The following is a 27,165-nucleotide window of genomic DNA, read 5'->3' as shown; positions in this document are numbered from 1 at the left end:
TTTTGAATGTCAGAATTTTCATGTTCATAATTTTTTTCTTGGGTTATTTTCAATAACTTTTGGATCTTTAAGTGATTTTAAAGTTAAATATTCTCTAAATTTGACTTAGATAGATTCTAAAATCACTTTGGTTTTAATATCCATAAATCTATATGTCTTACTATTTTGACAATATCCAACGAAGACACAAGTTCTGGTTTCTAGACCAAATTTGATTAATTTTGGTTCAGTAAGCTTTACATAAGCAATACAACTCTAAACTTTTAAATAATTTAAATTTAGTTTTCTATATTTCTAAAGTTCATAAGGTATAATATTTGACTTAAAATATGAAACTCTATTTAAGATATGACATGAACTAAGCAATGCATCACCCCATAGATTATAGTCTATCTCAGAACCAATAAGCATTGAATTAACCATGTCAATTAGAGTCATATTTTTACGTTTAGCCACACCATTATGTTGAAGAATATATTGACCAATATTTTATAAATATATTTCATGAATCTCACAAAATTCAATGAACTTATTTGAAAGATATTCACCACCTCTAGTAGATTTAAAAGGCTTTATTTTGCAATTATAAAAGTTTTCAACTTCAACTTTGAAAATCTTAAATTTTTAAAATGGTTCATCTTTTGTTTTCAAGAGGTAGACATAAACATATTTTATGAAATCATTAATAGAAGTTATAAAATAATTATTAGCCCCACGAGTTGGAATATTTTTTAAATCATATACATCATTGTATATTAAATCTAATAATTTATAAGTTCTTTCTACGCTTTAAAATTACTTTTTGCTAACTGTGATTGAATACAAACATCACATTTTTTAAGATGTTCAATTTTGCATTTAGGAATAAGTCCTAAGTTACCTATGTTTCTCAAAGGCTTATAATTTACATGTCTTTATCTAGCAGGTCATAAATCATATGAGTCAAACATATAAACAGAAGCAGAATCAACTTTATTTATCAGATTGAGCTTAAACAACTCATTGATGTCATAGCCTTTGCCTGCAAACTTGTGGTTCTTCGACAATATAATACTAATGGATTCCATTACAACTTTGAAACCATGAGTTGTAAGCATATAGGTAGATACAAGATTTTTCATAATGGTAGGTATGCGATATATATTTTGGAAGGTTAAACATTTCTCGAAGGTAAAGTGAAGTTCTAGACTCTCTTTTTCATAAACTTTAGCTTCATGTTTATCTCCCATATAAATCATATGGTCTTTTCCTACAGTTTCGTATGTTTTGAACATACTTCTATCATTGAACGAATAAATCGTCGATTCAGAATTCAAATATTACCCTTTATCTGAATTAATCATAAATATCTCACTAACTATAACCACGAGGTCATCATCAGGCTTACTAGCATTATTGTCATGAAATTTCTTTCTGTGTTGGCATTCTCTCGCATAGAGACCCGATTTTTCACAAGTATAGCAGGAAACAGTCTTTTTCTTTTTAGCATTGAAATTAGATTTCTTGTTCTTAAGTTCGGATTTAAACCTTGGTTTGCGTTCAACCATGTTTGCCTTAGCACAAACTTCTTTTGCATCATCTTGTTTATCTCAATATCTAACTTTCTCCTTGATTCTAAAATTTGAAGAAGTTGTTCTAAGTTAAACTATTCATCCTTATGTTTCAATTTATTTTGATAATCTTTCAAAGATAGGAGCAATCTAAATGATTGCATCCACTTGGAATGACTCATCAAGGTTCATACCTTCAAACTTGATTTGTTTAGATAAGATCAGCATCTCATGGACTTGAGGTAGTAATGGCTTGTCATCGAAGAATTTGAAATTCATATTGTTAACTAAAAACTTACATTTTTTTGCATCCTCTGTTTTGTATTTGCTTTCAAGTACTTTCCATAACTTTTTTGCAATGTTGACTTCTAAGTAGAGGTCAAAGAGGGTGTCGAAAAGTGCATTCAAATGTGTCTGCAACACACAAAGTCATCCTGCTTTCACTTTAGTCTCTTATGATTTTCAGCAATGGTTTTGTCCTCTCGTTCTTCTGTATAGTCCTTCATGAGCATGTACACCACTTTTGCAATCGTGAGAAAGATGAGCACCTTGTGTTGCCATTGTTTGAAATTGGTGTCATCGAACTTGAGTAACTTGGGTAGTTTCTGGTTTTCAACCTTCACAGTCACCATTTTGCAGAACTATTGCTTGAAAATTATTGAAAATATTGCTTAACTTAGTGGGTCAGGCAACTGAGCATGAACCATATACGCTTAGAGGTACGCGTATACACGCACGATCTTTCAAGCAATTGTTGCCCTACTTAGGATCAAGTCTTAAATGCTATGAGTACTCATGCAACTATGCTCCTAGGATACAACCGAGCATTCGCCTTCTCGCAAATGATTGGACCACGCCCTGCACTGGGGGTGCCTAACAACCTTGACATGAACCACATTGAGCAACCTTTTGAGTAGGGTTGAATCAGATATGAATCTAGATTTTGACAATAACTGGGTCGAGATATGAGCAACAACTAGATATTGGTCTGATCAGCAACCAAATCTGAATCTTTGACAGGGATCCAAAATACAACCAAATATGGATCCTGGATAAGGATCTAAACTACATCCGGATTTGGATTGTGGATAGAAATCTGAATTATAACCAGATATTGGATAGAGATCCGAAGTGTAACTTGATTTGGATTCTAGATAGAGATCCAAACTAAAATCTCGAAAATCCAAAAGATAGAGAGAGAGAGAGCACTTGAGAGGGAGGGGCGATGAGAGAGCTGAGGATGAGAAAAATGAGAGAGGGTTGGAGGTTTATATAGGCCCTAGTCTCAGGCCACTCATTAAGGCCATAATAGGTCTTTAAGAAGCCAAAACAATAGGCCATAAAATCTCAAAATGGTTAGCCATAGAGGGGCACCAAATATGAACAAAAATAACCCTAACAAGGTCAATTTCAATTTTAATTGAGTCAAAAGTCAATGGTCAACTAAATTAAATATTAGGGTAGCTTATGGATGATCAAAGGTCGGTTTTAGACTTTAGGATTAAATCCGTCTCAAGTACTAAAAACAAAGTCGAAGACCAAAGGTCATGGATCAAAATCCAAGGCCCAAGAATAAAATGATGCACAAGTCCAAGATCTAATACTCTTAAAGACTTTGCCCTTTAAGGCATCATCCTTCTATATAAGGACAAAAGGTTTTTCAAAATCCTTCAATGTCGGATTAAACTTTTGTAGAGAACCATACACTCAAAAACTTAGAAAAATAATAAAAATAGAGGAAAACTTGAAATTCCACTAGAGGGAGGTGAATAGTAGATATGAACACGAATCGGAAATTAAAAAATATTTGCAGGCACCACACAGTGAACACAAGATTTATACTGGTTCGGTCAAACACTTGACCTACATCAAGTCCTCAAGTCTTACCACTTGAGTATTCTACTATTTTCTCCTTGTCAAACCCAACAAGGATAAATGATACAACACCCTCGTACAGACAACCCTGTAGAGGTCTTCTTTTCCAACCCGAGAAGGATGATAACACCCTCGTACAGACAATTCTGTAAAGATCTTCTTCTCAAACCCGAGAAGGAATACAACACCCTCGTACAGACAACCCTGTAGAGGTTCTCTTCTCAAACCCGAGAAGGAACAATATAGAAAACACAAAGTTACAACACTTTCCTATAGAACCTTCAGAATGATATGCAAATGATGTATGCATGTTTGAAATATCACACTTTTGATGATTCTCATCGAATGTTCTCTCTTTAAAAAATAGTCAGAATGGTCACTCAAGAGAACAAATAGTTCTTTTGCCTTTTTCTCAACACACTCAATTTTTGTCAGAGAGCTTTTTTTGTCTTTTTTTGTCTTTTTTTCTTTGTCTTTCTTTTCTATACTCTCTGTGTTGTCTTCTAAAAAAAACTTGTTTTTGACATCTTTTTGTTTGTATATATAGGTTTACAAAAAGACGTGTCTTTTTAAAAGATTATTTCAAATGAGAGTACTTTTTGATATAAGACACCTTGTTTCTTCAAGACATCATTTCTTTTATGAAAAAGTTGTGTACTTTAGAATATAATAATTTGTGTTCCATTTCACTTTTTCATAAGTTATCATTCTAAAATAAATGCTTTGTTAAACAATATATGTTTGTGTATTATAATATTCATTTTCTTAAATCATCATTTCTAAATTAAATGATTTGAGGTATATTAAATGTTTTGAGAATTTTGAAATGAGAATTATATTGTAATTTGTCATTTCTCAAATAAATGATTTGTAGTACATTAAATGTTTGATTATTTAAAATAAGACTTATATTACAAATCGTCACTTCTTGAATAAGTACTTATAATATTAATTGTCATTTGAATTAATTGTTTTGAAGTACAATTAATGCTTGAGTAATACTTAAATTACAAATAGTATTTCTTGAATAAATGCTTTGGAGTACAATTAATGCTTGAGTAATACTTAAATTACAAATTGTCATTTTTTATGTAAATGCTTTGAAGTACAATAAATGCTTGAGTAATACTTAAATTACAAATTATCATTTTTTAAGTAAATGCTTTGAAGTACAATAAATGCTTGAGTAATACTTAAATTACAAATTAGCATTTTTTAAGTAAATGCTTTGAAGTACAATAAATGCTTGAGTACTTATTAAATTAGGAATGGGAATAGAGTAGGGATTGTTATTAGTCGTGAGTTTATAGATAATGTAGTTGAGGTCCGTAGGAAGGGTGATAGGATTTTACTTATTAAATTAGTATTAGGTACAGATATTATTAATATTATTAGTGTTTATGCACCTCAAGTAGGCTTAGATGATTCCATTAAGCGTCAATTTTGGGAAGATTTAGATAGAGTAGTATAAGGGATATCTTATGGAGAAAAGCTTTTCAGTGGCAGTGACCTTAATGGACATGTAGGCATTAATAGGGATGGATTTGAGAGTATCCATGGAGGCTATGGTATAAGAGAAAGAAAAGAAAGTGGAGAAAGGATTTTAGATTTTGGTTTGTCCTATGATATGATCTTAGCCAACACTTGGTTTAGAAAGAGGAAGTCTCACCTAATAACATTTAAAAGCGGGGTTAATACGAGTCAGATAGATTTTTTCCTACTTAGAAAGAGAGATAGGGGTTGTTGCATTGATTGTAAGGTTATATCGAGAGAAAGTGTAGCTACACAACATAGAATCTTAATTTTAGATCTTAGATTTAGAAAATGCTGCAAAAAGGATAGACATAGGATATATCCTAGAATTAAGTGGAGGGCACTGAAAAAAGCTAAACAAGGAATGTTTGTAGAGCATGTAGTTAAGGAAGCTGATTGGTGTCTCGAGAAGGATTCAGAATCAATACGGAATAAGATAGTGGGTTGCATGAGAAAAGTGGCTAAGGAGGTATTGGGTGAGTCTAAAGGCGATGCACCGCTAGGTAAGGATACATCATGGTGGAATGAGGATGTCAAATTAGCTATTAAGGTTAAAAGAGAGTATTACATAAATCTAAGTAAAAGTCATGATAATGAGAATTTGGAGAAGTATATGATAGCAAAGAAAGAAGCTAAAAAAGTAGTTTGAAACGCGAGAGATAAGGTATATAAGGAGATTTATGACAAGTTGGATACTAAAGAGGGTGAGAAGGATATTTATAGGCTTGCAAAGATGAGAGATAGGAAATCGAGGAATCTGTGTATGGTTAGATGTATCAAAGATGAAACACAAAGGGTTTTAGTCAAAGATGAGAAAATTAAGTGGAGATGGAAAGATGATTTTGATAAGCTATTTAATGGAAGTCATGCTTAGGATCTTGGAGACTTCTCCATTCCTTTTCATGAGATGAATCGTGACTTCATGCACAAGATTCAAAAGAAAGAAATTGCAGAGCTTTGAAGAAAATGAAATCAAGAAAGACAGTTGGCTCAGATGGTATACCTATCGAGGCTTGGATATGCTTGGGTGAGAAAGATTTAGAATGGTTGGCAAATCTTTTTAACAAGATTTGGCGGACAAATAAGATGCCTAATGAGTGGAGGAAGAGTACTTTGATGCCTCTATATAAGAATAAGGGTGATATACAAGATTACACATACTATCGTGGTTTAAAACTCATGAGTCATACTATGAAACATTGGGAGAGGGTGATTGAGCATAGGTTGAGGAAGGTTGTCATGATATCAGAGAATCAATTTGGTTTTATGTCTGGAAGATCAACTATGTAAGCTATACATCTTCTTAGACAACTTATTGAGAGATATAGAGAGAGGAACAAGGATTTGCATATGGTTTTTATTGATTTGGAGAAGGCATACGATAGAGTACCTAGGGATGTTCTCTAGCGGACAATGATGAAGAAATGTGTTTCTCTCAAGTACATTAGTATAATTAAAGATATATACGAAGGAGTAGTAACCAATGTCCGCACTTGTGGATGGGTGACAACCAATTTTCCTATAACGGTTGGGTTACATCAAGAATCTGCATTAAGCCCTTTCCTATTTGCTATAGTGATGGATGAGCTTACGAGATCAATTCAAGAAAATGTGATGCGGTGTATGTTGTTTGCTGATGATATTGTTTTGATTGATGAGTCTAGAGTTGGGGTTAATGCTAAGTTAGAATTATGGAGACAGACATTGGAAGCAAGAGGTTTTAAGTTGAGTAAGAGTAAGACTGAATATATGGAATGTCGGTTTAATAAGCAACGAAGTAGTGTGAGAGTGTAGTGAAGCTTGATGAGCAAGAAATACTGGTGGATGACTGTTTCAAATATTTGGGATCTATCATTCAAAAGGATGGAGAAATTGATGGAGATGTGAATCATATGATAAAGGTTGGGTGGATGAAATGGAAAAGTGCAACTGGAGTGTTGTACGATCGTAGAATGCCATTGCGGTTGAAGGGAAAGTTTTATAGGATGACAATTAGGCCTGCTTTACTATATGGTAATGAATGTTGGGCTGCCAAGAGACATCATATTCAAAAAATGAGTGTAGTTGAGATGCGTATGCTTCGATAGATGTGTAAAAATATAATAAGATAAGATTCAAAACGAGGAGATACATAAGAAGGTAGGCGTTGCATCCATTGAAAATAAGATGAGAGAGAATCATTTACGGCGGTTTAGACATATTCGGCGAAGGCCTAATGATGCTCCAGTTAGAAGGATGAAGAAATGGGAAAATATATTAGTTAAAAGTGGTTGAGGTAGGCCTAAGAAGACTTGGATGGAGATGATAGGAAAGGATATGAATGCTTTGAACCTCAACGAGGACATGTATTGGATAGAAATGATTGGAGGAGAATGATTCATGTGGAAGACCCAAAATGATTTTTTTATTTGGTTCATATCGCCGACACCAATTGTTTTGGGATGAAGGCATAGTTGTTGTTGTTGACAGTCCAACCAAAAGAAGGTTTGAAATCTACAACCAATGTTACACTGTTTGTTCAAGTTTTTTCATCAATCGGACTTTATATATTAGATTTTGATCATTCATTTCCGACATATTTTAGATTATGAATTTTTTCTATTTAAGTGTTTTTTTGAAAGGTAAAATTTTTGAAATTTATCCAAAACTAAAGATGAAAGCAATAAATTTGGTTATGCACCCAAAATTTTGAAAAAATATATAGCAACATAGCCAAGAAAAAGGAACAAGACCAAACAAACCAAAGGTCTAATACAACAAATCCATAGTTTCAGCCTAAAAACACCCGATTATAGCCTCTGTCACCCTAAAGCAAACAAATTTGAAACTAAAGAAGAAGATAATGATGATGAACTGCAAAGCAGAATAGCATACACTTGGCCATAATATGCGTCAAATATAAACAAAACAAAGACCAAAATGCAAAGGGCCCTGTCATAATCCCATGATCCAAAACTTGTTTTCCACTAAATAATAATTGTAGATCATATTTATAAGGTCTTATCAACAAAAAACTCAAAAATTTAGAAAAATTAAAGTTTTATTAGGTGGGAGTTGGTATTCCAGGAGCACCCCTATATATATATATATATATATATATATATATATATATATATATATATATATATATATATATATATATATATATATATTGGTAGCTGCAAAATGCTTAGGTACTAAATCGGTTGTCAATTACGCTGCCCGTCCATCACACGTGTTAATGGACGGTCACGTGCAAAAAAAAAAGTCTCAAAATGATGAGTTTTTCTGCCGCTAATGTTTGTTTGAGCATTAGCGGCGACAAAAATCACTGCTAAAGGTCATTAGAGGCGATTTTTTATTGATGCTAATGCTCATTTTTATGCTCAGAACATGGCGATAATTTTGTCATCGTTAATGCCCCTTTGGCAAAAAAACTTCTCAAAAATGCGATTTTTTATTTTGTTTTGCGCTGCACGTCTGACCACGGATTTAGTACCTCTCTCTCTCTCTCTCTCTATATATATATATATATATATATATATATATATATATATATATATATACACACACACATACACGCATACACACATGCCCAAGCATTGGACCAGCTCGGATGCTCGGCCTTGCTTCGCGCATCAATTTTTTTCAAAAAATTCACCTTAATTGATGGTTTTCAACCGCTGCTAAAAACTTGTTTTTCACCCAGGTCTTTACCCATGATCAAGACTGCCACTAAATAGTATAAACATGAAAAAAAATTGTGTTGCTGAACGCACATGCGATCAGTGACACAAAATCAGTTTGATTTTGGTCAGACTTTTTGGGTGACGAAGATACATGCTAATATATATATATATATATAGTGATGAAAACATGTTAAATGAGTTTTCCAGATTTTCTTGCATTCTTTTTGCAATTTTGACCCATTTTGACATGGTCAATTTACTATTAATTAACATTTGGATCATGTGTTTTCTATGAAAAAAGATATCTGAAGACTTAAAAACTTATGGAGATTGTAGGCCGTTGTTTTTTCAAACTTTATAAAAAGCTTACCCAGGCCTCAGAATCAAACACTCCAAGAACCGATCCTTATAAAATCAAGTAGAACACATATGTATGATCAAAAAAAAAAAAAAAAACTGAAAATCCATTTAAGGTAATGTTTACATCTCTCTCTCTCTCTCTCTCTCTCTCTATATATATATATATATATATATATATATATATAATACTCTTAATAATAAATCTAATATCTGATTTAAGTCTAATGACTATTTCTAAAGAAAGAAAACCTCAATTATGATGTAAATTCAAATGAATCCAATACATAACTAAGATCCAAATATAAAATTCAAACAGTAAAATTGAATCTAAGTGTATTTTGCAAGTCCTGGGTGCATCTCGCTCCCAATTTACGTTACAAGGATTTGTGAGTAATATTGTAAAAGTTTAGGTGCTTATATTAAATATTTCAAATCTGAGATAGCTAAACATAAAATTTTCATATGTTAGGTGCCTATTAGTAAATTACCCTGACCCGGGTTGACCATGAGTTGGGGGTGGGCAACGGGCCGTGCCGGCCTAGCCCGTCCAGCTAATGGACCGCCCGGCTGGGTCAAAGCCCGCCCCATCAATTGACGACCGGGCCAATTATATAATATATAATATAATATAATGTGATGTTATATATAATGTATTATATTATATATTATGTTATATATAAGGTATTATAAATTTATAATATATATTATGTTATATATATTGATATAATGGGCCGAGGCCGCCAGCTGGCTCATGTAGGCCTGTGCCAGGCCAAAAACCCGGGCCCATGGCGGGCTGGCCCAATGCCCACCCCTACCATTAGTTATGACATTCATACTGTTGTGTCATACAAAGCACCCCCATCACAATAGGCGTCATTCAGACTAGAAAAAAAAAACTTTCATATGCACCATTGATTCAAAGATCTAGTGGTCCAAGTTTGTTCGCCAATGTGAAATACATTAAACTAGGGTGTGGTTGCATCATGATCCTGTGAGACCCGGATTCCAAACCAAGGATCCGTTATCAATGATAAAGGCACAATTAAAAAACACAATAGGAAAGCTGTTGAGGAGAGTGTTGATCTTGAATCTTTTTTTAGGAGTGGGCTTTAAAGTTCCAACTCAATCAAAGGGGTGTTTTTAGTAATAATCTATACTGATAATTTTGTAAAATCGAGTGAGGTCGTGGCAAAAACAATGGCCTAAATATATTTCTTTTTGATAAATGAAGTAAACTACTTTGTCCATCAAGCTCACTGGAATAAAACCCTAGGTCCTTTTCTGGGAAAAAAATGCACCCTGTTTCTTAGGGGTGTCAATGGGTGGGGTTTGACTTGGATCAGACCCTTACCAAACCCTATATGATCAGGGTTTGGTGAAGGTCCGAATAAAATCTGGGTCAGATTTGAAGGGTCCAATTAATATATGAAACCATAAATGGTTTGTGAAATTTCATTCCAGACCCTGGCCTGACCCCAGTTTTGACTAAGATCCATAATTTTTCAATGTTAAAAAGATAAAAAATACTATTTTAATCGAGTGGTCTGTGTCTGGCTCACATAATCCTTATAGGATCCGGGTATGGTTACTCTTATGGTGAGTATGATTGGATCTGAGTCCAGACCCGATACCAGCATCTCAAATTAGGCCTGGGTCTAATTTTACTTAGATCCAAACCAAACCGACCCCGTTGAAACCCGTACCTGCTTCAGCTCTTGGCGAAAGATACACCCTAAGTTTCGAAATGTCTCATCAATTTCGTGGCCTTCACGGGTCCCCCCCATCGATGATCCAATGAGTAGAACCCTCCAAAGCAAGTAACCTTCTTTGTCAGTAGTATAAAAGAGTTATTCACATGAAACCAACTAAATATCAGCTATTCACAAAAGCTGCCTCTATTTTTTAAGTATTACGTTTAGCACTTCTCTCTTTATTTATGTCCATAAAAAATACGCCAAGTCAAATTGTTAAAAAAAAGGATGAATTGTCTTATCATGAGATGACAAACTCACTATTTTGTACTTCAGGTAGGTGTGTATTTGGAAATGCATACAAATGAGCAGGTGTTGCATGTAAAATCATAAGTTTGGTTTCTTTCAAATTATTGCTAGGTTATGTGGCTTTTGTAAATTACTTAAATCTAAAATATAATACAGAACACGACTTTAGTTTCATTTGAGTGAAGCAAACCTAAAGTCCTGATTTGATACTTCATGTGAAAAATTAGATTTTGGTTTGAGATTTAGAAAATATTGAAGACTTAATTGAAATAACAGATAAAAAGTGGCATGAATCCAGAAATCTCTCAAATATTTAATGAGGGCCTCTGCTGTCAGCGAAAAAACTTCGTTGAAATAAGAAGACAGCTGCTGGGAGTCTTCTTCCCACTTAATCCCTGCTTCACTCCTCCTGTGCTACTCTTTCTCCTTCTTTTCCTCTCTATAGATCTTCTCAGTAAGGTGCGGCTCCAAGATGGCACTCTAGTAACACGTAAGCAAACTAGCCACACCTGACTGTCAGCGTTCTCCATTGTCACCTACGCTTGGGTTATCTCTCTCTCAGGTGTTGGCTATTTCTGTAAAGCAAACACAGAAAGCGTACCTGTATTTGTCATGGTTTGCAACTGCGTGTAGGGAACTCGTGTTCTCCTCAATCGGACGATGCCCACGATGAGTCCAGACCAAAAAGTCGTCGATGAGCAGGACCCTGAACCCAATGGTGATTTACGTAGGCTAGGCTAAGGCTATGCAATGACTTCTTATCATCCATTGCAGCATGCCTTCACTTTATATAGTAGAGGAATGAGAGATTGTACAATGGATGTGGACACTCCACATTCACGTAACCTCACTTCATGGTATTAACTACCCTTCATCCACCATTACGCTCACTATTCATTTTAATGTCAAAACGGATCACTCAATGGGTTAGACCGGATTCAAATGTCTAATATTCTCTCACTTGACTCATTGATACTAAAAGTGTATTAAATCGAGATTTATACCGTTATCTGAATTTAATTCTTCATGTGGGTTCACATGCTACCCTTTATCACAAGGATGAATCAAATGAGTTATGGAGATGAGCATTTCTTTATGAAATATCATATTCTCATATACTACACTACAATTCACCTTCAGTGCTTAAGCATGTTGAAATTATCTTTATGAATAGGTTGGTCTTTTACTTATTCTATTAATCCTTTAATATTGTTATTCTGTTATTCTCTTTAACCCATATGAGAGATCATTTATGCAAAATTAACAATTACACACAACCTTAGATAATAAAAAACATAAACACAAATGTATTATCATACATAAGAAGGAATAAAAAAGACCCATCTCTTTTACATGTTGGGAATACAATCCCAGTGCTAGCCCTTAAGTAAGGGGATCCAGAGTCATTTCCTTCATCCCAATTGTATCAATACATACCAGATGATTCTTAGTATTTTCTTCAACAACAAAATATTTTAACTCCATGTGTTGACACAATGTTGAGCTCTTGTTGTTATTTGAAAATGACACGGTTGCTTCATTATCACAAAAGATCTTTAGTGGTCTCTCAATAGAGTCCACTATACCAAGTCCTATAATGAAGTTTCTTATCCAAATGACATCTGACAAAGTCTCGTATAGAGCAATAAATTCTGCCTTCATGGTATGAGCAGCAGTGGTAGACTGTTTTTCACTTCTCTATGAGACAACATCCATCTGAGCCTTCGCAATATCATCATGACGACAGTCCTTTAAGCTCAATTTATCTCCTTTCACTATGCGTGCCGAACTAGGATAACAATTTTCCATCCCATATCTTTTAAGAACCCTAAGGATATAGGATTTCTGAGAGAGGCCAAGGGCACCCTTAGTTCTGTTACGACGAATCTCGATTCCAAAAACATAAGTGGCCTCACCCATGTCCTTCATATCAAAATGAGAGGAAAGAAAATCTTTTGTTTCATGTAATAGACTTAAATAATTAGTTACGAGAAAAATATCATCAACATATAAAACCAAAATTATGAACTTACTCCCACTAGTCTTAATGTAAATACACTAATCAACAATGTTTTCAGTGAATCCAAAGTTCATTATTACCTGATTGAACTTCTTATACTACTGGCGAGAGGCCTGTTTAAGTCCATAAATTGACTTATTTAATTTGCAAACTAAATTATTCGAGTCATTCATACTGAAACGAGAAGGTTGTTGCATGTATACTTCCTCTTTCAGATCCTCATTTAGGAAGACAGTTTTCACATCCATGTGATGTAGCTCTAAATCAAAATGAGCTACGAGGGCCATGATTATCCTCAATGATTCCTTAGTTGAGACATGAGAAAAAGTCTCATTATAATCAATGTCCTCTATCTGTGTGAAATCTTTTGCAACAAGCCTAGCTTTGCACATCTTCACATGACCTTTAGAGTCTGTTTTGATCTTACAGATCCATTTACAACCGACAGGTCTAACTCCATCAGGTCGATGTACAAGATCCCACACTTGGTTCTTTGCCATAGAGTCAAGTTCTTTTTTCATGGCATTGATCCAATGTGTTGATCTTTCACTTTTAATGGCTTCTGCAAATGTGAAAGGATCTTCATCAATGTCTATGAAATCATTAGACTCTTGCAAATACATCACATAGTCCGGATGGATAGCAGATTTCCTGATTCTCGTGGACCTCCATATAGGTGCTACAGGTGGTTCAAAATGAACCTCTGCGTCCTGTTGTTGTTGTATATCCTCATCAACAACCGGATCTATTTGGGATTGATGTTCATTGACCAGACTTTCCTTTACATTACCCAAAAGGATAATGATAGGAAGAATCAAGTCTTTATTCTTAGCAAGTATGAAACCTGAATCTTGCGATTCCTCAAAATCAATATTTTGAGACGCGTCTATCCCAATGAAACCACTTTCAAGAAATCTTGCTTTATCTGTTTCCACTATCTGTGGTGTATGAGATGGACAATAAAACCTAAAGCCCTTTGACCTTTCGAGATAACCAATGAAGAAACCACTAGTCGTCCTAGGATCAAAAGCTTTTATATGTGGGTTATACAATTTAGCTTCAGCCGGACATCCCTACATGCGCATATGTGACAAAGAAGGTTTTTTACCTGTCCATAACTCGTAAGGAGTCCTTTGAACAACTTTCGTAGGAACTTTATTCAAAATATGCACTGCTGTCCTAAGAGCTTCAACCCACAAGGTCAAAGGAAGGTTTGAATGATTCAACATCGCTCGAACCATTTCTTTAAGAGTACGGTTTCTCCTTTCAGCTACACCATTTTGGTAAGCACTACGAGGCATGGTATACTGAGGTACAATGCCTTCCTTTTTTAGAAACCACGCTAATTACCCTTCCTTTTGTCCCATCTTAGTAAAGCGACCAAAATATTCGTCACCTCTACCAGACCTCACAACCTTAATAACTTCATCAGTTTGTTTCTCTACTTCTTTCTTAAAGTTCTTAAAAACCTGAAAGACTTCTTATTTTTCAAATAATAAGTAGAGATACATATACCGTGAGTAATCATCTATAAGGGTGATAAAATATTTTTCACCCGTATAATACGGTGAAAAAGGGTCGCACACATCCGTATGCACTATCTTCAGCCTTCCATTGCTACATTTGACATCTTTCTTATACATGTTAGACTGCTTAGCCTTTATGCAGTCAACACATGGCTCTATATTTGTGAAATATAGGGATCCAAGGATTCCTTCTTTTACGAGTCTTTAGATTCTCTCTTTCGAGATATGTCCTAACCTTCGATGCCAAAGCAGATAAGATTGATCTTCCTTTAGGCCACGTTTATTGTCAATCATTGTGTTCTCAATAGAGTGAGATTCCCGAATTTGGAATTTGGTTCTTAATATATACAAACCATCACACATATATGCAAAACCTATATTCATTGAATTTTTCATAATCATAATCTTGGATTTTTCAAATTTAAAAGCAAAGCTAAACTTATCAAGTTTTGAAATTGAAATTAGGTTCCGACTATAAGATCGAACATAAAATGTATCAACCAAATCTAATATAAATCCTGACTCCAACACAATTATGCAGGTCCCAACGCTCTTGACATGCAAACACATCTTATTTCCTGAGAAGATGCTTCTTTCATGCTTTGTTGGTTCCCTTTTGTTCAGAAAGGCCTGCAAAGAGTTGACAATGTGCATTGTGGCATCAGAATCAATCCACCAACTATGCAATGGAACATAAATTAAATTGCACTCATGAGAAATGAATGACTTATTACATTTATTTTTGAGTCACTTTTTATACTTCAAGCAATCCATCTTCTTATGCCCCTTCTTCTTGCAGAAAAAACACTTTATATAAGGCCTCCTTGCTGGGATTTGGCTTCCGCCTGAGAGTTTGAACTTTCTCCAAAGGCTTTCTTTTTATTCTTCCTCTTGAAGAAGCTTTTCTTTGGCCCCGACCTCTGTTTATCCTTATGAGAGGCCATATATGCACTTGACACCCTCTCACCCTTCAATCTATCATCTTCTTCAACACACTTGGCCAAGAGATCTTAAATGACTACTCGTCATTATGTGTGTTGTAGGATATTTTGAAGGGTCCATACTCGGTAGGTAACGAGGTTAAGATCAGATAGACCAAGAAAGAGTCAAAGATGGCGAACTTCATGTCATTTAGTTGAGTCGCAATATTCCTCATTTTCAAAATGTGCTGTCGGATGTGACTGTCACCAGAATATTTCATAGATAGTAATTTGGACTTGAGCGTACTGGCTCTTGCCTTATTAGAAGTGACGAATTGAGCCTTAATGGCTCACAAAAATTCTTTCACTGTCTTGCAATGAGGAATGACACCTTGAATATTCTTAGCCACCCGAGATTGCAAAAGCAACAGGCTGAGTCTGTTCGAGCACTCCCATTTCTCAGAGGCAGCCTTCTGATCGATTGCACTCTGTTATGTAAGAGCGGGAGATTCGTCAATTCTAAGGGCCAGATCTAAATCCATATAGCCCAAAGTGAATAACACAATTTCTTTCCAATCAAAAAAATTCAATTCGTCTAAAATGAGGATATTACTAGAACCGTCGATAATGAAGGAACCTGATACAATATGGAACGAAAAAGAAAATACAATATTATTATTGCTCAGACGAGATTCATGATGAAAAGGTAAAAGTGAGACCCTTTATTTTCACCTTTTTTGAGACAAGCATAGTTGAGTCATTATCGTTCTACTTTTGTGGAAATGACAATACTCATAGTTGCTTCATCTCTTCAATTCTCAAGGAATTGACTTCAGTCGGTGAAACTAGCAGATCATGTATCCATGAGGCAATTCAGCATTGTACCTTTGGGTACGAACATGCTTCATGGGCTGGAAAATACATCTACTATGATACCCTGTGTAAATTTGGAATACAATGACCTACCTTTGGGTAGAATCAATGCTTCATAAATTCACACACAATCATAATGACGAATCTTAATACGGTCCAAAGAATCATCAATCAACACGACTCAGATCACTTTGGTGATTACATGAATCGGTTAATCAAAATCTTTTACCGAAAACATATTCGTATTATGAAGCACACCCTTGCACACATTTTAATGCATGTATATTCATGACATAATACGAGTTCTTGCTTCAACTAATATACAAAAACTAATTGTCATGAATTTAGTCATAATTCATACTTAAAGCCATCATGCATAACTTAACCAACATGAAACACATCAATTAATATGCATAAGTCATGCTCATAATGGTAAAACTTAGGGACCTCAAGTAGGAACCGGTCTGAAACGGCCCCAAACCGGTCATCAAAGGGTCTGAACCTTATGAACCGATACTAAATATGAACAAAAGTTCATAAAAACTCTATGACCGAAAGTCAAAATCCCTGTACCTTCATAGATTCATGAAAATAGAGTCTTAGCATCTCGAAACCAGTGAAAAACTAGAAAGAACCGATCAAAAAATGGCTCCGAACCGGTCCCCAAAATGGCCGAATCAGTACATGATCCAGTTCAGGCCAAACAATACCCGAATCAAATAGAAGACTGGATCCAATTCGGTCCAAATAGGGTGTGGGTCTAACCCGGTCCGAATTGGACCCGGGTCTGACCCCATTCGAAATGGACCCAGGTCTGACCCGACTCAAAATGGACTCGGGTCTGACTCGATCCTAAATGGACCCGGGTCCAACCCGATCTGAGAGGGACCCAGGTCTTTCCGAATCAGACCCAGAACCATTATGGGTCCAGGTCAGATCCAAGAATAAACGGTAGACCCGATCCACCCAAAATGGGTTTGGATCGGGCCTGTCACCGGGTCACCACGCCGGACCCGATCCAGGTTTTCTGTTTGCGTTTTTTTTTCCTGAGAAACCGAAAAGGTTTCTCCTCTAAGAAATCACTTCGTCGCCCCGACGGTGACCCACGTCTCTGTACGGCGACCGACGTCGGTGCCTAGTCAGCGATGATCACCTCCCCCGGCGATGCATCTGCACCGGTGCCCATCGACGACCGACGTCGCCCCATGACGATGTGCGATTCCTCTGTAGTCCGATGGCTGAAGGGGTAGAGGAAAATGGCACGACACCAACAACAACGCCGGCAAGGCCGTCGGCTACCGACGGTCACCCCTGCTGGCACATCGCTCCACGGCGATCGTCCGATCCATCGACAAAACCCACTCCTGGCGACAAGTATAGGTTACAGATTTTTTTTTTGTCACCGGAGCTGTCGGTAAACCGGTGATGTCGTCGGGCAGCCAGCGGTGCCGACAAAGCCTTCGCGTCGCCTGCACCAGACATAAGGGGTTTGTCGCACTCCGCCGACAATCCAGCGGTCCGACAAATACCCCCTTTCCTCCGACGACATCTCACTACGATCCCGGTGCCGAGAGAGTTTTCCTGCTACCCAACGACGCAGATTTAACTCTCGATCCCTTGCCGGGAAAGCTGTCGCCTGAATCAACGGCTGTCGGAAAAGGTCGCCCCACGACGACAATTTTCGTACTCCGGCAATCGTCGTTGCCCCACGACGACGAACGATCACTGACGGTAAGTCTCTGTCGCCGGTGAAGGGTGACAACCTGTCGAAAAAGGTGTTTCCTCAGGGCGACAGTCGTCGACGACTGTGTTTCTGGATACAAATGAGCTAGACAGGCTCAATCTGTCACAGTCGTCGGGCAACGACAATAGTCGCAAAAATGCTGAAAAGGCCCTACACGGTCACACACAGCGAAATACGTGGAATGTGGGCCCATAACCCAATGTTGGCGATTTTTGTAAAGCAAACACAGAAAGCGTACTTGTATTCGCCATGGTTTGCAACTGCGTATAGGGAACTCGCGTTCTCCTCGGCCGAACGATGCCCACGATGAGTCTAGGCTAAAAAGTCATCGGTGAGCAAGACCCTGAACCCAATAGTGATTTACGTAGGCTAAGGTAAGGCTATGCAATGACTTTTCATCATCCATTGCAGTCTGCCTTCACTTTATATAGCAGAGGAACCGACGATGTCGCCGAGTAGCCAGCGGTGCCGGCAAAGCCTCCACGTCGCCTACACCAGACATAAGGGGTTTGCCGCACTCCGCCGACAATCCAGCGGTCCGACAAATACCCCCTTTCCTCCGGCGACATTTCACTACGATCCCAGTGCCGATAGAGTTTTCTTGCTACCCAACGATGCAGATTTAACTCTCGCCCACTTGTCGGGAAAGCTGTCGCCTGAATCAACGGCTGCCGAAAAAGGTCACCCCACGGTGACAGTTTTCGTACTCCGACAATCGTCGTCACCCCACGACGACGGACAATCACTGACGGAAAGTCTCTGTCGTCGGTGAAGGGTGACAACCTGTCGAAAAAAAGTGTCTCCTTAGGGCGACAGTCGTCGGATATAGATGAGCTAGACAGGCTCAATCTGTCACGGTCGTCAGACAACGACAATAGTCACAAAAATGCTGAAAAGGCCCTACACGGCCACGCGCAGCAGAATGTGGGCCCATAACCCAATGTTGGCGATTTTTGTAAAGCAAACACAAAAAGCCTACTTGTATTCGCCGTGGTTTATTCGCCGTGGTTTGCAACTGCGTATAGGGAACTCGCTTTCTCCTCGGTCGAACGATGCCCACGATGAGTCGAGGCTAAAAAGCCATCGGTAAGCAAGACCCTGAGCCGAATGGTGATTTACGTAGGCTAAGGTAAGGCTATGCAATGACTTTTCATCATCCATTGCAGCCTGCCTTCACTTTATATAGCAGAGGAATGGGCACGTTTAGGTAACCTGCCTTGATGGCATTAAGTGCCATCAGTTCACCGTTACTCTCACTACCCACTGCTTCTTTACCTAATGAGTTGGATCATCCAAATATCCAAAATGATTGGGTGTCCCATTTTGGGCCCTTAACGACAATGGCCATGAGAGATCTCTAGTGCTCAGAAAATGTGGTTGGTGTCGCACAATACCACAAATTCTCTCTTCCTACCTTCTTATTTTCTCGCTCTTCAGATCATCTCCGTTGAGAAGAAAGAAAGCCCATCTGTTTCTTGGGGACCATAGATTTGAAGGTGCGTTAGATAGTTTTGGTGGTGTTGTAGGTAAAGCCTCTGTAAATGTACTGTGTTCACACTGTCATGAGTTTCAGATCAACTGCGTTCTCTCTCTCTCTTACGGTTCTCCTTAATCTTCTGAGTACCCTTTGCTTTTCGCTTTCTTTTTAACCATCGAGGGAATTGAGGAAAGCGTGATTGCAGTTCAGTTGATCATTGTGCCTACGATAACCACGGATTCGAGATGGATTCTTGAAATCATCTGGAGATTTGATTGTTAAGATCATGGGTTCAATAATTTGGTGGGGAACTAGGAATGGAAATTTGTCCACCTCCCCTTATAAGTTGATTTGCTAAACCAATCCCAGATCCCTTTCAGGTCTCTCTGCACCCTGCGGATTCCCTTTGTTGAAACTCGAGAAAATTTAAAAAAAGTAGTAGTAGACTAGAAAGGAAGAGAAAAGAACGATGACAATCTCCGGCGCGCTGAATCCAGAGGTTAGGGAGACGACCTGTGGGTCTTTGCTTCAGCAATTGCAGGTGATTGGATGAGTATTTGCTTTGATTCAGTAGCTTAAGTACTTTCCCTTGTTGGTGTAGTTCTGTATTTGGCAATGATCATGCTCTTAAGCTATTTTCCTCGGGGATGCTGAAGGCCCCCTAAGTGTTTTTATGCTTTGGATGATATTTAGAGAACCTTAAAACAACAATGCAGCAAATCTGGGATGAGGAGAGGGAGAAGATGTTGCTTCAGTTGGAGTGCGAGTGCGTGGGCGTCTACAGACGGAAAGTGGATCAGGCCGCCTAGTCGCGGGGGGAACTTATTCAGGCATTGGCTGATGCCAAATCCGAGCTCGCCAGCCTGCTTGCAACTCTTGTAGAAAAGAGCTTTGTTGGCATTGTGCGTAGTTGCGATTATGTATATAGTTTGTTTCAGTCTATTCTGTATCCTATTGGTTGGCATGTCTTTTGGCAAGCTTTTAATGTGGCTAGTAAGCTTGCATGAATTTGTTTGGTTTCAGCAATGATTATTGTGATCTTCGTGAGATCATCAGAGACATCTGGGCAATACAATAGTAGACTTGCATGAATTTGTTTGGTTCAAGTGATGGTTATCACGATCTTCATGAGAGCATTGGAGATATCTGAACATTAAAATACTACACTTGCACGAATTTGTTTGGTTTGGGTGATGATTATCATGATCTTTATGAGAGCATTGGAGACATTTGATAAATACGGTACTGGACCATCTCTGATTTTCTGCCCTCATGGAGAGAGAGAGAGAGAGAGAGAGAGAGAGAGAGAGAGAGAGAGAGAGAGAGAGAGAGAGAGAGAGAGAGAGCTGCAACCTGTGAAGGTTTGTCTGATTGATTCATCTTATGGATGTTTTTTTTTGCAGCCTGAAAAACCCAATGGGACCATCAAGGAGCAGCTTGCAGCTATAGCACCAACACTTGAGCAGCTCTGGAAGCAAAAGGAAGAGAGGATAGATGAATTCGCGGGCGTTCAGTGTCAGATTCAGAAAATCTGTGACGAAATCTCTGGGGATTTAGATCTTGGTGAGAGAATCGGAGCACAGAAGGTGGATGAGAATGATCTATCCCTTAAGAAGCTGGATGAATTTCATTCCCAATTGTAGGAGCTTCAGAAGGAGAAGGTTATTGCTTTTGCATTGGTTTTTTGTTTGCTTTGTGCATGATGTCCAAAAGCAGAATGTACCTAGATTGGTGATTTTGCATGATGATGTGATCAATGTTTTATCTTATGTCTTGACAGAGTGATCGTTTACACAAGGTTCTCGACTTTGTTAGCACCGTTCATGATCTGTGTGCTGTTCTAGGGATGGATTTCTTCATCCCTATTACTGAAGTTCACCCAAGCTTAGATGACTCTGTTGGTGTCCAATCAAAGAGCATTAGTGATGGCACTCTATCCAGGCTAGCAAACACAGTGCGGTCACTTGAAGAAGACAAGAAACAAAGGATTCAAAAGGTCTTCTATCTCTTTCTGCACCATAGGTGTCTGATATTGAATGGCACCATGTGATTATGGCTTTCTTGCTATGTTTTCTTTCTACAATAACTTGGTTTGTACAGTTGATCCTGAACAGAGTTTCATAACAATGCACATTATTGTGAATGCCCTGAACTCTGAAGATTTGGTTAACCATCACACTTTCTGGTTAGCATGTCATAGAAATTTGGAAACGTGCAGCTGTAAATGAGAAAACAGACAGGAATACTGATGTTGTCATGCCATTTTTGTTTTTTTGACTGGCGGATGGCATTCTCTCCACAGAAGTGGCTACACTATTTCTCCTGATTCTTTTTATTTCTTTTCTTTTGCACTGCATGTCACATGATATTAGGTGCATTTAAATTTCTTCGATAGTTAATTTATCTCTAGCTCTTCAAATTTTTTTATATTCTCTTGAACATAAAAGTTGATACTAATTAATGGACAGAATGATCAAACTCAACTTGATGTGGCCATAATTTTGGCTGAAGGGGATGACAAGATGACCCATTATTGTGGCAGGAGCTCTATGAGGCCTGACATTGAAGGTGATAGTTTGGAACTTTGGACGCTGTATGCTAAGGCTGCTTACTTGACATGTTAGGTGTAGGTTGCTCCTATGCTGGCATTTTGGTGGGCCATAATTTTGGCTGAAGGGGATGACAAGATGACCCATTATTGTGGCAGGAGCTCTATGAGGCCTGACATTGAAGGTGATAGTTTGGAACTTTGGATGCTGTATGCAGCTGTAAATGAGAAAACAACGGATGGCATTTTCTCCACAGAAGTGGCTACACTATTTCTCCTGAGAAAAATAACAAAAGCATGCTCATATGAGATTCGATCTAAATTCGGGAATCTCATCATCCATTGCAGTCTGCCTCCACATTCACGTAACCTCCCTTCATGGCATTAACTGCCCTCCATCCACCATTACGCCCACTACCCTACTGTTCATTTTAATGTCAAAACGGGTCACCCAATGGGTTGGACCCGATCCAAATGTCCAACATTCTCCCACTTGACCCATTGACACTAAAAGTTCAATAAATCGAGGTTTATACCGTTATCTTGATTTAATTCTTCGTGTGGGTTTACATGCTACCCTTTATCACAAGGATGAATCAAATGAGTCATGGAGATGCGCATTCCTTTATGAAATATCATATTCTCATGTACTACACTACAATTCACCTTCAGTGCTTAAGCATGTTGAAATTATCTTTATGAATAGGTTGGTCTCTTACCTATTCTATTGGTCCTTTAATATTGTTATTATGCTATTCTCTCTAACCCATATGAGAAATCCTTTATGCAAAATCAACAATTACATAAAGTCATAGAGAATAAAATGTGATCACATAATGTATTGTCATACATAAGAAGGAATCAAAAGGACTCATCCCCTTTACATGTTGGGAATACAATCCCGATGCTAGCCCTTTAGTAAGGGGATCCACAGTCATTTCCTTCGTCCCAATGGTATCAATACATACCAGATGATTCTCAGTCCTTTCTTTAACAACAAAATATTTTAACTCCATGTGTCGACACGAGGTTGATCTCTTGTTGTTATTTGAAAAGGACACGACTGCTTCATTATCACAAAAGATCTTTAGTGGTCTCTCAATAGAGTCCACTATACCACGACCCATAATGAAGTTTTTTATCCAAATGGCCTGTGATAGAATCTCGTATAAAATCAATAATTTCTGTCCCAATGAATTTCAGAAATTCCGTCACTGTCCTGTAGTGAGAGATAACACTTTGAATATTCTGAGTCACTCAAGATTGCAAAAGCAACATGCTAAGATTATTCGAATACTCCCACTTTTCATGGAGATCATTTTGAGCGCTCCCACTTCTCATAGACAACATTCAAAACGGCTATTCTATTCTCCGTATGAGTGGGAGATAAATCACTCTATACGAGATTCATATTGAAAAGGTAAATGTGAGACCCCTTATTATTCACCTTTTCTGAGACAAGCATAGTTGAGTCATTATCGCTCTACTTTGGTGGAAATAACAATACTCATAGTTGCTCCGTCTTTGCAATTCTCAAGGAATTGACTTTAGTTGGTGAAACTAGTAAATCATGTAACCAGAAGCAATTCGGCATTGTACCTTTGGGTACGAACATGCTTCATGGGCTGGAATACACATCTACTATCACACCATGTGTAAATTTGGAACACACCAACCTACCTTTGTGTAGAATCGATGTTTCATAAATTCACACACAATCATAATGACGAATCTTAATACAGTCTCAAGCATCCTCAATCAACACGACTCAGATCACTTTGGTGATTACATGAATCAGTCAATCAAAATCTTTTACCAAAAACATATTCGTATTATGGAGCACTCATACACACATTTTAATGCATGTATATTCATGACATAATACGAGTTCATGCTTCAACTAATATACATAAATTAATTGTCATGAATTTAGTCATAATTCATGCTTAAAGCCATCATGCATAACTTAACCAACATGAAACACATAAATTAATGCGCATAAGTCATGCTCATAATGGTAAAACTTAGGGTCCTCAAGTAGGAACCGGTCTGAAAACACCATGAACCGGTCTGAAACGACCCCGAACCGGTCATCAAAGGGTCTGAACCGGTTCTGAACCTTATGAACCGATACTAAATATAAACAAAAGTTCATAAAAACTATATGACCGAAAGCCAAAATCCTTGTACCTTCATAGATTCATGAAAACAGGGTCTTAGCATCTCGGAACCGGTGAAAAACTGGAAGGAACCGGTCAAAAACGGCTACGAACCGGTCCCAAAAATGGCCGAATCAGTACATGATCCGGTTCAAGCCAAACAGTACCCGGATCAAACAGAAGACTGGATCCAATTCGGTCCAAATAGGGTCCAGGTCTAACCCAGTCGAAACTGGGTCTTTGTCTAACCCAGTCAAAACTGGACCCGGTCCTGACCCAGTCCGATCTGGATCCGGATCAGATCCGATCCGAACAAGCCCTAGGTTGGACCCGGTCCTAACTGCGCCCGGGTCTCACCCGACTCGAAATGGTCCCGGGTCTTACCCGATTCAAAATGGACCTGAGTCTGACCCGGTCCTTAACAGGACCCGAGTATGACCTGATACTAAATGGACCCGGGTCTAACCCGGTCCGAGCGGGGCCCGGATCTTTACGGATCAGACCCAGACCCGGAACTATTATGGGTCCGGTCCGATCCAAAAATAAATGGTAGACCTGATCCACCCAAAATGGATTTGTATAGGTGTGATCATCGCAAAATTTCTCCTCTCGTAATATTCTCTCTCTTCCTTCTCTTTTCCTTTCTAACCTCTATTTCCTCCTTTTTGAAGGGAGAAAATAAAAGGCAGAAAGAAAGAGAGAAGAGAAGAGAAGAGAAGAGAAAAGAAAAGAAAAGAAAAGAAAAGAAAAAAGGAGGAACTCTTTTGCGGGGTCTCACTTGACCTTAATTTTGAAGATATTTGAAATAACTCGCCTCCGTTTTGAAATATTTGCGGGAAAACTGGGAGACGGGATTCGCTCGTCGGTACGAGGTTCGACCGTTCCTGGCGCCTTTACCAGGGGTAATCGAACCAAGGGTCGAATTTATGCATTTTGCTTTGCTAAGAAATTATCTAAGAATTTATTCTAAGTCTAGATGCACAAAGAATCATGTTTGTGCGAATGCAAAGATGTATGCTCTTTTTGAAAATTATTTGAAATTTTCCAAGTGTTTCTAAGATGAATCTGATAAGGGAGTGAAGAAATGATTTCTAACTTAGAACTTAAGATTTAAAGTTTCTAAGTTTTTGGAATAATCAGAGTTTGGAAAGAATAAATCTGGATTTTGAAAGAGATGATTTTGAAGTTTGAGAAAAAAGGAGAAGAAAGGAAATTTCAAAGTCATAAATGGACTTTGAACTAGAGTTTTGAATCAAAATAGAGATGAAATGGGATTGAATTCTGGCTTTGAAGTTTGAAATCAGAAGGAGATTTAGGAAATCTAAATAAAATTGAGAAATGGAATTGATTTGAAAGTTGGATTTCAAGATCGATTTTGAATTCAAAGTCTGGATTCTAAATAGAGTTGAGATTTGAAATTGAATTCTGGATTTAGAATCCGGAAATTGAATTTGAAATCTAAGCTAAAAATGGAATTTGGATTTAAGAATTGGAATTGAGAATAGAAGTTGATTTGAAATCTGGAATTCAAGATGGAATTGGATTCTATATCCTAAATGGAATTGGATCTAAGTCTAAGATCTAAAGTAGAATATGATCCAAAATTTGGGATGGAACTTGGATCTGAAATTTGAGATCCAAAAAAATGGAATTGGATTCTGGATCCTAAAATGGGTTTTGGATCTGAATATGAGATCCAAGATGGAGTTGGGTTCTTGATCCTAAAATGGATTTTGGATCCGAAATCTGAGATCCAAAGTGGAAGTTGAATTCTGGATCCTAAATGGATTGTGGATCTGAAGCCTGAGATCCAATGATGGAATTGGGTTCTGGATCCTAGATGGGATTTTGGATCTGAAATCTGAGATCCAAGGTGAAATTGAATTCTGGATCCTATACTGGATTTTGGATCTGAAGTCTGAGATCCAAGGTGAAATTGAATTCTGGATCCTAAGATGGGTTTTGGATCTGAAATCTGAGATCCAAAGTGGAGATTGTTCTTGGAAATCAGGATCTAACTTTGGATTTGGGTTTTAAAGTCCAAATGGGACTTCTGAAGATGGATCTGGGTTTTGAAAACCCAGATTGAATTTAAAACTTTAGGAGGATTTAAATTTTTGAGATTCAGAATCAATCTCAAACTTTGTTCTTTGAATTTTGAGATCAGAAGATGGATCAGAAACTTCAAAGTTAAATTTGAACTTTGAATTTTGAATTGATTTGGAAATCTGAAGTTTGAATACAAAATAAATCAAGTTGAATTTAAACTTTGAATTTTGATTTCAAAGTCAAAATTTGGATTTTGAAAATGAGATAGAATTGATAAGTTGAAATAGAAATTGAAAAAGAGATATTCACAATCACTTGGATTTTGAAAAAGGAATTTTTGAAAATATGATGCAATTCTATCCTAAATGATGAATGGATTTAAATAATTTTTGAAATTGGATTTGAAAATCATATTTCATTCTTTAAATGAATGTAAATAGGATTAATGATATAATACACTCCTGGCTATGGTCATTAAATGTATTATATAATAATCATATCTAAATTCAAACGAAGAATAAAACATATTTTGGTGCTTTTATAGAGTTTAGAAAGAAATTAACTCTCAGTATACCCTGACTATGACCATTGGTATACGTATTGAATTAATTTTAAACTAAACTCTGATAAAAGAGGAAAACATTTAAAGAAAACATGATGAATTTTGAAAAGGATCCAGTGTTATTTTATAAAAGATAAAAATACTAAGTTTTGTTTACATCCTGACTATGGCCATTGATGTAAATCATCAACTTAGGATTAATTACCTCTTACGAAATGGTGCACGTGCCATTCGTATTTCACCATTGTGAGATTTTGGAAAATGAAGATAAAAAGCATGAAAATAAGCAATTTATGATATT

Source organism: Nuphar pumila, chromosome 1 (genome assembly GCF_984573655.1).
Source record: "Nuphar pumila chromosome 1, dmNupPumi1.hap1.1, whole genome shotgun sequence".
Classification (NCBI taxonomy): domain Eukaryota; kingdom Viridiplantae; phylum Streptophyta; class Magnoliopsida; order Nymphaeales; family Nymphaeaceae; genus Nuphar; species Nuphar pumila.
The sequence above is the reverse complement of the archived record's forward strand: the minus strand, read 5'-3'. Positions refer to the sequence as shown.